This window comes from Zingiber officinale, chromosome 7B (genome assembly GCF_018446385.1).
Source record: "Zingiber officinale cultivar Zhangliang chromosome 7B, Zo_v1.1, whole genome shotgun sequence".
Classification (NCBI taxonomy): domain Eukaryota; kingdom Viridiplantae; phylum Streptophyta; class Magnoliopsida; order Zingiberales; family Zingiberaceae; genus Zingiber; species Zingiber officinale.
Window position 1 is genome coordinate 105310512 of NC_055999.1, and position 14980 is coordinate 105325491.

At 37.6% G+C, this 14980-nt stretch overlaps 1 non-coding gene across 1 annotated transcript; it reads right to left on the reverse strand.

The window, feature by feature from the left end:
* Positions 1-295: 295 nt before the first annotated feature.
* Positions 296-381, reverse strand: LOC122007654. The gene has a single exon (XR_006119102.1). It is a non-coding gene; the product is annotated as a small nucleolar RNA snoR117 (small nucleolar RNA).
* Positions 382-14980: the final 14599 nt, after the last annotated feature.

Consider the following 14980-nt stretch of genomic DNA (forward strand, 5'->3'; position numbering starts at 1 on the left):
TGGTGTAGAAAGTTATCTCTTCTACATAACTTTGAACCTCTATGTTATCCATACAAGTATGCTAACTGTCTGTCCTGTCTCACCAGCACAATTAGTTTTGGTTTCCGGTTTTTTTTACAAACCCTAGATTTGGGCTTATTTGAAAAACTTAAATGAAAAAACAGAAAAACAAGGCCTCATAAGAACAAGTAAAGAAATTCTAAAGAAAGAAAATTGTTTATTTGCCTTTTACACTACTAAAGAAATTCTTTCGAAGAGCAAATACGATTGCATCGAAAGACAAAACTCAAATAAAAGGCCTCAGAAGTAGAAAGAGCATCAAAGAGATGACAAAGTCGTCAAATCTCAAATGGTACGAACAATAATATCACATCATCGGCCAATCTAATGACTGAAAATAAGAAAGAAAAGAAGAAGAAACATAGATTCAGAACACTCGTTGGCTTTAAGAGCGAACTAAAAGAGTAAGTTGAAAAGCAAGAGAAAAAACTCACAAGAAACTTTTGTTTCACTGCCTTCCTGTAGCTACCAAATAATCAAAGAGATCTTTCAAACCAGTAACGTCAGAAGAAAATTGCTCGTTACCTAATCCGATCCAAAATCGATGAAAAACGAAAGGCCTCAAAAGTCAGAAATAAGAAAATAAATAAAATAAAAAGGCGCATCAGAGGAGTCGCCAGATCTCAGATGGTACGGACAATACTATCGATGAAAGGCAAAGGAGAAGGAAACATGAATTGAGAGTGTTTGTTGGCTTCAAGGGCATTAAAAGACGGATGGTGAGCATCGGCATGGAGAGTGGCAGGGTGAGGGTGGAAGCTGTGTTAACATTATAAAGACAGAGGCGCATCACAAACCCTAACTTTTGTGAATGACATAATGACTGAATTGCCCTCCATCAGAGACAAATATGAATTCAGTTATTTTTCATGCGATTATATTTTTTTTCAAAACAACTCTTAAATAATTTCATAATTTAATGTACATCTTAATATAAATAAATAGACTAACCTTTCTGATTAAAAATAATACAATTAACATATCAAATAATCCTTTCAAATTAAATTTTCTAAATAATAAAGATTAATATGGATTAATTTACAACAAAAAAATACCTATAATATCTCAGATGCATGGCGATAGCATAAGAATGGTATGTTGAAACTACAGCAATGTGAAGGAGTCATTGAGAAAAATGAAAAGTTCAAGCTAAATAAAAGTTGGAAAAAAAAAAAGAAATAAAGTACCTAGATATCACTGAGCCGCGATTCATCTTCTTAAGAAAGATTAGTATGGAGAAAGCACATCAGGCAGGATCAGATCTAGAACCGTAGATAATAACGATGTTTCCAATGATAACTTAATTGTTCAATGTGATGGTAAGCAACAGGGTAGTATACTCATGTAATAAGGATTTAATTTTCTGGACATGTCAAATGTTCATAGTGCTCAAATCACTCATCATACTGACTACTCACCAAGAGCCATCTATGCTTCCAGAATTTACCAGCAGGTCAATCGTGGGTCAGTTAACATTAAAAAAATATATATAGTAACCATTAAAACGGGCATCTAGGGTGGTTGGTTGGTAAAAAAAAAGAATAATTTTGTTTTAATAAATTCATTGTGATCAATTTGATTTTAATTAGGTCCGACCATGATTCAGAATCGTCGGTTTCAGTTGGTACAGTTAGCACCAATGATCAAATTTAAGTTTTGATGGATGACAAATGAATTAAAGTTAAATATTGTGTTATTTAACCTTTTTACTAAGTGTGCAAGAATTGTCGGATCTAGAGGACCTAACACCAGGTTAAAGTCCAGTTAGGTCTGAGAACCTGATAACTGGCACAAAGTTCGGATAGGTCAAGGAGTGACCCAATATTCAGCTAAGTTTGCGAAACTTGATAACTTGCCAAAGACTAATTAGGTCTGCGGACCTTACAACTAGTGGGAAGACGTGGTGGGTCGATAGGTAGTCAAGTGACTGTAAATGGTGAGTAAGATAAGTCACTGGAGGAGAGTGATCTAGTGAGAGCGAGTCTAAGTTAGGGACTGTAGGTGCTGATCCAGTTTAGGTTCATTTTATAAACCTAAATTGAGATTATGACTAGATCCTGATCTTGGAAAGACATTATCTAATTAATAATGTTAATTTCTATTGTGCTAACTCTATTTTGCATATTATACTTTATTATTTGGGCTAATGGGCTTTTGTAGGAGTTAAGTACAAAAATCAATCTAAGATGAACAATGTCCGTGCTTCGGAGTTACGGGGAGGTGCCTCGAAGACACCCTAGATAGGTCAGAGGCACTTTCAAGGAGATAAAGTTTGCGCTGCGAGGAGGTGTCCTGGAATACGTTGGAGGCGCCTCGGATGTACATTGAAGACGCCCTCGCGCGGATAGAAATTGAGGACTTTAGGGATGATAAGCGTTGAGGTTGGAGGCGCCTCAGATGAGGTTAGAGGCGCCTTCAACACTCTTTAAAAGGCCTGTTCGACCAGTATTTCATACAAATTTGATATACGAGCTCAAATGATCCTTGTGTTGTTCCGATCGCGATGCTGCTCTGCTACGATGTTGTGACACCGACTCCAACCCTCGACCTCCATTTACTACGAGTCGGTATATTTTAATTTAAGTTGCAATTATCTATTGTTTATTATTGAATAGAAAAAGTATAGGATTGTTACACTTCCTTCGATCATTTTGTATTTGGGTTACTCTTCCAGTGGTTCTAGAAGAGAATTTAGTAGATTGTCCATTAATAGGTCCGAAAGACCTGTGTCTTAAAGTATGAGTCACCGAAGGCTCCGAACCAAGTAAATCGTTTGTCTTTGTTTTTTTCTCGTAGTTTATTTTTAATTTCACTGCATACTCGTATTTCGAAAATCGGAAAAGAAAATTTTTTAAAATCATATGATTCACCCTCCTCGCACGTGCCTCGATCATACAATATCGACCTTAACCTTACAACAACAACCAACAACAACCAAGCCTTTTCCCACTAGGTGGGGTCGGCTGTATGAATCCTTTTACGCTATTGAACTCTATCTCCTATTATATCATCATCTATATTTAAATAAATTTTATCTTGTTTTATTGTTGCTAACCAAGTCTTTTTTGGTCTTCCTCTTCCTCGTTTGATATGCATGTTTATCATAGTTTCACATCGCCTAACTTGAGCATTTATTGGTCGTCTAAGTACATGTCCGTACCATCTTAAACGTGTCTCTCGGAGTTTTTCCTCAATAGATGCAACTCCGACTTTCTCTCTAATGCTCTCATTTCTTATTTTATTCATCTTCGTATACCCACACATCCACCTTAACATCCTCATCTCTGCAACTCTCATCTTCTGCTCGTGTGCTCGAGTCATAGCCCAACATTCAGCTTCATATAACATAGCAGGTCTAACTGCGGTTTTATAGAACTTACATTTAAGTTTAAGAGGTACTTTACGGTCACATAAAACACTCGACGCTCCCCTCCATTTCACCCATCCTACTTGTATTCTATGTAAGACATCTCTCTCAATCTCTCCATCATTTTGTAAAAATGATCCTAAATATTTAAATCGCTCGGTTCCAGGCAACTCGTCCTCTCCTATCTTAACAATTGTTTCATTACTTCTAATATTGCTAAACTTAAATTCCATATATTCTGTCTTTAATCTACTAACCTTAAAACTTTTCCCTTATAGTGTTTCCCTCCAAGATTCTAGCTTAGCATTTACTCCTTCACGTGTCTCATCTACCAAAATAATATCATCTGCAAACAACATGCACCACGAATATCGACCTTAACCTTAATCATCCAAAATAGTTACGGCTCATGTTTCAGAACTGTCAGTTTGCGGTTCGTCATAGTTCAAGATTATTATTATTTTAAAAATATATAAAAATTAAAAATTATAACAAAATATAAAAAATTGGTTGTACTTATTTAACTTGTCTACACATTCCCTACAATCTAAAGAGTATTCTGAACTTTAGAAGTATCGTCATATATACTTCTTTGTATCTCGAATGTCGAAATTTACATAGATTTATAATTAGCAAATTGAATATTGTGATCCTCATTTAGATTTTATTACTCCTCTCAAATCGAAATGATGAACCTCCTCCTTCCATTATAATTAGAGAATTGAAGTCGAAAGTGATTAAGATTTCGAAATTGAAAGATTGAGCAGGGAAGATGGTGTGGAAATGATGAAATAAGTTTCTTATTTGTAGAATTTGGAGAATACAAGATATTAAATCGTAGATAAAAATGCTGAAATAATATGAACCGTTAAAAAAAAATAAAAAACCTCCCCTCTCTCTCAATAGTCTAGCGGTCGAAATACTTTTACTTCTTCCTTCAAACTTTTCAATCACACTAATATAAACAAATTATTACATAGTTTGAAACAAATTATTTACTCTTTCACTCTCCATTTTTATATGTCCAAAGAAAATTATTAATTAATTAATTATCACATATAAACTTTAATATGTTCTAGTCTAATTAATTATGATACTTAATAATTTCAACCAACTTAAATCATATTCAATTAACTCAAATCAAATCTAATCAACTCAACCTTTACTAGCCAATTGCAACTCGTAAAATTATTACTGTAATTCTTAATCTCCAATAAATATATTCTTGAGTCGGCTAGAGCATAAACTCGAGTTGTCTTTAGTCGTTAATTCAATTGAAGAGCAGCTTGCTACAAGCAACTTACTCCGTTTATCCTCCCCAAGATTATAATATCATGGTAAAATATTTAAATTTTCACTTAAATACTTCTATTTTTAATCTCCATCTAGACTTATTCATATAAATTTTTTCTTCAAATGGGGACGTAATCAAAGGATGTTGGACTTTTAGATTGACCGCCGTATGTACTTTCCAATTTATCCTACAGGCCGATAAGAAATTTTTATAAAATCGAACCGATTATTCAAAGATAGTCAATAAAATTAACTGAAATTATTATTATTATAATTTTATTTTTTATTAAGCCGTTTTAGTTGATTGAATTATCATTCACTTTATTGGTTAATCAGCAAGTTGATTTATCTAAACTTCCAGCGTCAATCTTGATTTAACCTGAGAAAAACCTTATTCATATACTACAACCAAAAACATTTATTGATCAAATTCAAAACATTGATTAACTAGGTCAAATATTTAGGTGGTGTTTGGTAGGGTATAATGTATCTTGTAATATAATTAAGATTATATTACAATGTTGATTATTTTGTTTGTTTACTTTTTAACTTGTAATGTAATATCATCTTGATTACAAAAGATAGTGAAATTTTATAATATGGATTACAAAGCAAATATTATGTAATCTGATTACATTACAAGGTTATCGTTTAACCAAAATATATGTCGAACGTACCCCTAGTCCGCCCCCGCCCTCCGGTTGCCGCCCGTCCGCCGGCCGTTGCCCACCGCCCGTCGGTCGTTGCCGTCATGAGTGCATGATTTTTCTAAAATTTAACATTGTACGATTTTGATATAGGCATACCTAATTTCTAACCATGAATTCAACATATAAATTCTGTTGGAAATGGGGAGAGTGGGGATGAGGGAACATGGCCCATATTCTCCACTACTCATAATGGAAAAGTTCATTATGCCCCTGGTTTATTTCCCTATATAAAGGGGGTACATCCAAGGATTGCTGGTGTGTTGGAGACGAGAGTAAGAGGTGAATATCCAAGGCGGTGGGATTTGGTTTGTGGAATTGCGGAAGGCTTTCCGATCATGTGATCGCTCTTCCGACAGCGAGTTTGGCCATTGCCGATTGTGGATCTGCGGGAGATCGCTGTAAGTTTTTACCGCTTTTTATTTTATTCGTCTATCATGCATTTAGAATATAGATCTACATTGGTATCATATCACGTAGTTATTTCTAAATGCTTATAGACGAATTATGAAATTGTCGTACGAATGTTTCCTCGTTTTGTCATTTCCTGTCGCTGTTTTGCACGACTAATGTGTCGTAGCATACACGTTGTGCCAAATTTGTAAAATCAAGACCACTGGATTTGCCGATGACGGCAGTCCGTGGCCGTCGTTGGCGTCCTGGCTGGTCGGCTATGTGTTGGTGGCTAGGACAGACAAAACCACTGTCGGTGATCTCGTCGAGCCTAAAATTGACTGGTTTTTGGTACTAAAAAGAACCGACTACCACCGGCAGAGGCTGGCGATAACTTCCAGTTTGACCGGCGACCGTGTCCGTCGCGGCGTGGGCAGTTTACGCGGTGTGATTGAAGAAGGCGACGTGGCAGCGTGTGCGGCGTCCGCAGTGTGCACGATGCGCACGACGTGCGGACATGGGTGCGGCGGAGAAAACGAAGGCACGATGTTTGTTTTTTTAATAGGATAAGTTCTATTTAAAAAAAAACGAAAACGAATTTTTTTTTTTATTTCGAACAGAACAGAGAATTGGTTTCATGCATAGATTTTAATTAAAGCTACGTATTTAAAAAAAAGAAAATTATTTATATATATTAATATATAAATTATGCATGATAGAATTAATTAAAATTATGATTATTGATCAAATTTTAATTAATTAAGTGAGTTTAAACTGATTACTCCAATTAGATCTAATGTAGATTAAATCATTAGTTGGTTTAATCAAATTAATTTGATTCAAACCCAAATCAATTTGGGTTGATTAATTGGACTTGGACCAAATATGATCAAATGATTAGATTTGTTCTAATTGGTCAGATTTGATCAAAATGATTAGATTTGTTCTAATCAATCGGACTTAAACCAATGGGCATTGGTTTGATCAAACGGACCTGAGTTTAATCAATAAGTCTGAAATTGGTAGAAATGGACTTAGAGAAAAAGTAACAAAACATAGGTACAAAAATCTCTGTCCAATTAGATTAGTTCTAATTGTGGACAATGGACTAAGCTTAGGATCTGGATCCCTAATCAACCAATCCAATGAGTCTGACTAATTAGATTAGTTATAATTGTCGACTTAAACTCCTGAAAATCGAGAAGATTTATTTTTCTTGATTTATTATGTTGGTACTATGCCGGTATAAATTGAAATAAGCCGGTTTTGTACTGACTTATTTATTTTCAATTTTTCAGATGGCTAGTCGTGATTTACGACAACATGAGCTTTGGGAGGAGATTAAGGAGCTTGATTTCGACCCTGTTCAAGGACTCGGATGGCTTATTGGTCTGCTCGATCGGTTGTTCTGGAAACTCGAGCGAGAATAATTTCCAGTCGAAGACACACACAGAAGATTTGCTCTAGTCTATTCACTGTCAGAAAACCTTAGGCAGATAGCATTCCAACTTTGGGATGATTATGATGGACACATCTCGTATTCAGAGATGTGCAGACAGTTACTTCATCTCTATTGGGGTCCTGAAGACCCAGAGGAGGATCCAGATGAATCTGAAGAGGATTCAAAAGATCCTGAAGATCCTCTAGAGGAGGATCCAGAAGAATCCGAAGAGCATTCAGAAGATCCTGAAGATCCAGAGGAGGATCAAGATGAATCTGAAGAGGATCTAGGAGAGTGTGTGTGAGATCCAATTGAAAATCTTGAAGCTGTCCTGCCTGTGATTACCCCAAATAAATTTAGGCTGAGAGGGATTATTTTGGCCACTGCACTAGTGTCTGTCCTAGTGGGAGTGGTAGTTGCCTATCTAGTTTATTAGAGTTCTGTTATTTTTATTGTCGTTTTGTATGAACAATAGTTAGTCCATTTCATTCATGTCAGTTAGTTATATGTTAACAATATGCAGTATAATTTTATGTTAATGATGTGTTCATTTATTTATGCTGTTTGCTTGACATGATGCATGATTAGTTCATGATGTATTAAATGATTAGTTCATTTAATTAAAAAAAATATGATATATTAAATGATTAGTTCATTTAATTAAAGAATTCATGATATGATAAATGATTAGTTCATTTGTTGGGATGTATGTAATTGAATTGATTAATATTAATTTGATTGGTCATGCGGATGATGAGTGAAAACATAATTGTCACTTGATTTTGTAAACCAACTCAAAGTAATATTAAGTCAATCATAAATTACATACATATGATTTACACTGAATACTAAATAATGTATTTATTTATGATAGATTATGGCAACCAAAAGTATAATAGCTGAACTCAACAAAGGTGAAAAACTTAATGGGGATAACTATAAGATCTGTCACCTCAAGATACAATATGTACTTGAGGAACAAGAAGTTCTAGAGGTTGTAAATCAAGTTATGGAAGTACCTGTAGATGGTTCCACTGCACAATGCAGACGAGATCTTGATGCCTATAAGGCATGGAAGAAAAAGGACTCCACTGCAAAGGGCATATTGATTAGTTCAATGGTAGATGACCTAGCTTTTGAGTATGAGTTATATCTTACGGCTCATGAAGTCTGGGTAGCCCTTAAAGAAAAATACAGTGGAGTAAGTCTGAGCAAGCTTTGACAACTGACAATCAAGTTTGACAGCTACAAAAAGCGTCCGAATGTATCAATGGTTCAACACCTCAGGGAGATGTCGAACATGATTCGGGAGCTTAAAACTGCTGGTCATGAGTTGACTGATGAACAACAGGTTCAAGCAGTTATACGTTCACTTCCAGATTCTTGGGAGACCATGAAGCAGACCTTAACTCACAGTGAGAGTATCAAGACTTTCACTGACGACTCACGCCATGTAGAATTGGAGGCGGAGAGAGTTGAATCCTCAAGAATTTCTGGACAAGCCTATGTGGCTGTAGGTTCTGCTGGATCATATGGATCCAAGAAAAGGAAATGGTTCAAGAAAGGGAAGGGAAAGAAGAGGGAAGCTGCTGGTGTGGGACAGGGCCCAATCAAGAAGATAGTCAAGAAGACTGGAAAGAAACCTAAAAACAAGTTGACTTGTTTTAACTGTGGCAAAAAGGGTCACTTTGCTCGGGAGTGCACTGAGCCGAAAAAGGTAAATCCAAGTGTGTTTGTTTTTCAAGAGCATTTTGTTGCTAGTTCAGTGTTGTTAGCTGATTCTTATCCTTTGTGGATTATAGATTCGAGAGCAACCAACCATGTAGCTCGGGAACGAGTTACATTTGTTGAGTACCGTCGGGTACCAGCTGGCAACAAGTGGATCTATGTGGAAAATAATGCAAGAGTTGAAGTAAAAGGAGTCGGCACTTGCAAACTCAACCTACGTGGTGGCAGAGTTTTATTTCTACATGATGTCATGTATGCTCCTGAAATTCGACGGAATCTTGTTTCCATTACGTGTCTTCTTGATTTAGGGTATTGTATTAATTTTTACAGTCGGTCTGTTGAACTTAAGATTGACTCAGTGTCAATCAGATATGATTTTTTAACAAATGTTTTATGGTTCTTGATGTAGAACCAGATGTCAATTATGCTATTGATGGTTGTTTTTTAAACATTGTTTTAACTAGTGATGCAGATATAAATGATGAGGTTTGGCATGCTAGATTAGGACACATAGGACAAGAACGTATGAATCGATTAGCTAGAGAGGGTCTATTGGACACTCGAGCTAAGATTCAATTGTCTATATGTGAGTATTGTCTTGCTGGAAAAGCAACTAGGAAACCATTTGGTAAGGCTATTAGATCTGAATCAACATTGCAGTTAATTCATTCGGACATTTGTGGTCCAATGAATGTTAAGGCTAGACATAGAGCTTCCTATTTCATTATATACATAGAGCTTCTCTAGGTTCGGTCATGTGTATTTGATTTCTCATAAATTTGAAGCATTAGATTACTTCATTCGTTATATGAACGAAGTTGAGAATCAAACGGAACGTAAAGTTAAGGCTTTACGCACTGACCGTGGAGGGGAGTATTTGTCTGATATGTTCAAGACAATATGTAATGATAGAGGGATTATTAGACAGCTGATAATCCCTGGAACTCCACAGCAAAATGGGGTAGCTGAAAGAAAAATAGGACTCTTCTTGAAATGATTAGGTCTATGATAGCGCAAGCTAATTTGCCAATCTCCTATTGGGGAGATGCATTATTAACTGCAGCCTATATACTTAACAAAGTGCCTTCAAAGTCAGTTCCATCTACCCCATATGAACGTTGGACAGGCAGAAAACCAGATTTGAGTAATCTGAGACCTTGGGGGTCAACTGCTTATATTCATGACAGTTCTCACAAGTATGGAAAACTAGGGCCTAAGGGTAAGAAATGTATCTTTATAAGATATCATGAGACTGTTAGGACCAAAAGTAGCTAGAGGGGGGGGGGTGAATAGCTCGTCGCGTGCTCGTCGCTCGGCGTTGCTTGTTTCTTCTTGGATGTGCAGCGGAAAATACAAAGAAACAACACACAACGCTAACACGGTTGGTTTACTTGGTATCCACCTCACAAGAGGTGACTAGTCCAAGGATCCACACGACACACGCACCCTCCACTATGAAAACACTCCTTTATGGTAACTACCAAAGGCGGAGAAGCCCTACAACACTCTCAATACAAGAAGAAGAAAGGGAAATACAAGTTAAGCAAAAGCTTACAAGATGTGCAGTAAAAACCCTAACCCTAACTTCTTCCTCTTGCAATAGATCCGCCTCTTGACTTGGAAAGCCTCCAAGAACCTTCAAGAACTGGCGATCACGTGCTTGTAGAGAGCTGTGGAGAAGCTGGAATGAATCTGAGAAGAGCTCGTGAAGATCTCCCGAAGACCACGCTGCTGGCTTTAAACCCGGCCTGCGGTCGAATCGATCGATTCAAATGTTCAGATCGATCGGGAGGCTGGATCGATCACGGATCGATCCAGAGCGCCTAGTTCTAAGCGCTGGATCGATCCACGGATCGATCCGGCGCTTATCGCGCGACGATCGTCCGATCGATTGGCGATCGATCGGGACCTGGATCGATCCACGGATCGATCCGAAGCTTTCGGGAAGAATGCGGATCGATCCGCGATCGATCCACATCTGGATCGATCACGGATCGATCCAGATGGTTTTTGCCCAAACCAAGTCCCAAACCTCCTAACCAACATCCGGTCAACCTTGACTGTTGGTACATCATGCCTCGCATCCGGTCACTCCCTTGACCGGGACTCCCCACCAAGTGTCCGGTCAATCCCTTTGACCCACTTGGACTTTTACTCGTCGTGCCAAGTATCCGGTCACTCCATTGACCTACTTGGACTTCCACCAGATGTCTGGTCAACCTTGACCCATCTGGACTTCCTTCCTTGCAAAGTATCCAGTCAATCCCTTTGACCTACTTGGACTTCCTTCCTTGCCAAGTATCCAGTCAATCCCTTTGACCTACTTGGACTTCCCAACACCAGATGTCCGATCATCCTTGATCCATCTGGATTTCCTTCCTTGCCTGGCTTCACTCACCAGGACTTTCACCTAGCTTCACTCACTAGGACTTTCACCTGGCTTCACTCACCAGGATTTCCATCTGCCTAGCTTCACTCACTAGGACTTTCACCTGGCTTCACTCACCAGGATTTCCTTCTGCCTAGCTTCACTCCCTAGGACTTTCACCTGGCTTCACTCACCAGGATTTCCTTCTGCCTAGCTTCACTCACTAGGACTTCCTTCTGCCTAACTTGCCAGTTAGGACTTCCCAGTCAAGTATCCAGTCAATCCCTTTGACCCACTTGACTCTTCTTCAATCATCTTATTGTCAAACATCTAAACCCTAACCAAGACTCAGCTTGGTTAACCAGGTCACCCTTGACCTGAGGGATATTGCACCAACAATCTCCCCCTTTTTGATGTTTGACAATACCACAATAACACTTACAATCCCACATGTAAGTTAGGCTAATCCTATAGCCTCCTTCTTCATGCCACTAGGTAATGAACCCATAAATTTAGCTTTTCATTATCCCCCTAAGAGGGCAAACTCCCTCTAGGTAATGAAAACCTAACTTACTTCCTTTCATTCTCCCCCTATTGGCACACATCAACTCCTTAAAAAAAACATCAACCCGTCTTTGGACACACATCAACCTATGCTCCAATTTTGGGCACACTTCAACAACTCCATTTGTTGAAGACTCTCCCCCTGAAGAGTTGCTCATTGTGATCACAATTTCACTCATTGTGATCAACTCAATATTGAAGGTCCCATACCCTTCATTATCCTTAACTTTTCCCTCAATGTTGACAAATACCCAACCTTGAGCATTTTCAACCACTTGAGTTGCCACTTGAAATGATGAGGATATCCACTCCCCATTTATCCCCATTTCAAGTTGAAATGCTCAACCTTGAGCAAGTTCACAACGGAAGGTTAACCACCTTCCAAGGTTCATGAAAAATAATTTTCATGTCTTTACAGAGTCCCTCCCCCTAAAGACATGGTGGTAACTTCTGTCATTGCACCAACAATGACTTGGAATCCCTAAACCTTTAGGAAACCCAGATTTAGAAGTTTTGAGGTTCAAATGTTCAAAGTTGAAACAAACCTTAACCTAAACTTCAATGAAGTCTTCCTTAACCATTCCATCCTTGTTTTCATCACGAAAACACCCTTTTTATTGTATACAAATGTATTTTATGGGTTTGGAATGGTTACCTAGACTAAAATAGGTTCAAAGTGCTGAAATCAGGCTTTCCCAGCCAAAATCAGCAACTTGGATCGATTGGAGTTGGGTTCCAATCGATTGAACCTTTATGAATCGATCCACTGATCGATTCAGACTACCTGGATCGATCGGCTGATCGATCCAGCGAGCTACTGCTCGCGAGATTTGCCTTCTGAATCGATCCATGGATCGATTCAGGCACTCCAATCGATCCATGGATCGATCGGAGCTCTGATAGTTGCTGAAATTCCATTTCAGTCAACTTCAGAAACCCCTAGAAAATTCTACAAAAATCCAAAAATTATGAAATTTCGTGTAGACAATGTTTAGGGCATATATTATCAAGGAAAAATAGTTTTCTATGAAAATACATCATATTTTCAAAGATTGACACAAACTTGAAAACTTGCAAACACTTTAGTGTTTTCTTCAAGTTTGTGTCTAACTATTCAATGGTGATTACTATCAAAAGATAGCCTTCACCAAGGTTTTCCAAAAACATTTTAAAAACATTTTCAAAACCAATATCCCATCATGTTCCTTAGGCATAATGCACATGACTTGTACATTAGCTTTCCCAATGATGGGAAAACACATAACTATGTGTTTTGATGAACCTAAAACTCAAAAGAATGCACTAAATCAACATCTTGAGCTTTGTTCATCATCCTAACATCTCACTTGTATCTAATGTGCACTAAAGCACATACAAGTCACCTTATAGTCTTTGTGAGATGTAGAGATTGGTTTTGCCCTAATCTAGGGATCATGCATACTATCTAGGCATTTTGGAGATATTAAACACCCACCTAGGATGTCACTTGATAATAAGTGTTGGTAAATGCCTTTTGTCCTTGATTACAAGAAATTAAACTTAATGCATGATAATGTTATGGCATACATCAAAAGGAAATAATTTTCAAAAGAAAATATCCTATAACTACATGATGTATAAATGTCATGACATGGTATTTTTGTATTTTTCATAATAAGTCATGAATGCAAAAGTAGACATGATGTCATGGCATATGATGAGCAAACAATCATGGCAAGATTTAGCATAAATAAAATATACCTAGATTAGCTATCTAAGTATCCTTAAATCCTTAGCTAAACTTACAACTTAAACCTAGATTGCCCTTAAGTGCGTCAAGAAAACGCCAAAACCTAAATTGACATTTCTAATTCCCTTGATTAATTTATGCCAATTGAAATTAAGCATATTCCTCAAATGTTGGCATATTTCATTTTTCCACAAGAGTAGCACTTTAAAGTTAAGGCCCGGATTGCCTTAAATTTTCTAAGAACATACCAAAACCCCAACTTGGTAGCTCTTATGAATTTCCCAATATGTGCCTTTTAAGATTAAAATCAAATTTTCACCACTAGACACATTTTACTCTTTCAAGGAGTAAATAATAGTTCCATTCCATTTTCAAAGGTTAACAAAAACCTTGAAAATGCTCCTTGAGTGTCAATTTCCTCAAAGTTGGGTTAACTACCCTTCTAATCGGAGTTGACACTCTCTAACCCATCTATGGGGTAGAGAAGATGCTCCTAGGAACCCAACACCTATTGGTGCTCCTTGGATGCTCTAGGTACTCACTAGGGATAACTTCCCTAGATACCTTCCTAGTGACCTTGTTGGGCTTCTTAGAAGCCTTGGTCACATTTTCTAGGTCAACCCTAGGGATAGCCTCCCTTGTGACCTTGTTAGTGACTTTCTTAGACTTCTTAGAAGTCTTAGTCACTTTGGTTGCAAAAATACTCTTAGGGATGACTTCCCTAGTATTCTTGACTTGACCACTAAACCTAGGGTTTGTTCCATAACTATATGGAACCCTATGATAACTAGGCACATCCTTCTTAGCCTTTGGTTTGTATCCCAAACCTCTATGGCTATTTGATGGCTTTGACTTTCCTAGCCCTAGGTTTTGCTTATTTTGCCCTTTTAGGATATTTTCCATCCTTTTTAGGGTCTTTTCCATTTTATCAAGTCTTGATCTCAAGACTTGATTTTCTATCATTAAATCCTTAGAATTTGGTTTTTCATTAAGTCCATGAGCATTTTGGTTTCTTGGCTTGTATCTAAAATCCTTAGAGTTATTGCCTAGCCTTTTACCTACATTCCTAACCCTAGGAGTAGTAGTTTTGGCATGTAGGGCCACATGCTTTTCCTTAAAGCCCTCATGCTTCCTATTCTTATGGTAAATTGCATTAAAATGATAAAAATTAGAATTATCATGCTTTTTACCATAATGTAAAGGAGTAGGCTCAATAAATGTTACCTTCTTCTTTACCTTGGAGGCTCCCCCTTGACTAGTGCCTCCTTGAGCCTTGACCCTCTTCTTCCCCTTGGGGCATTGACTACGATAATGCCCCTTTTGATTGCAA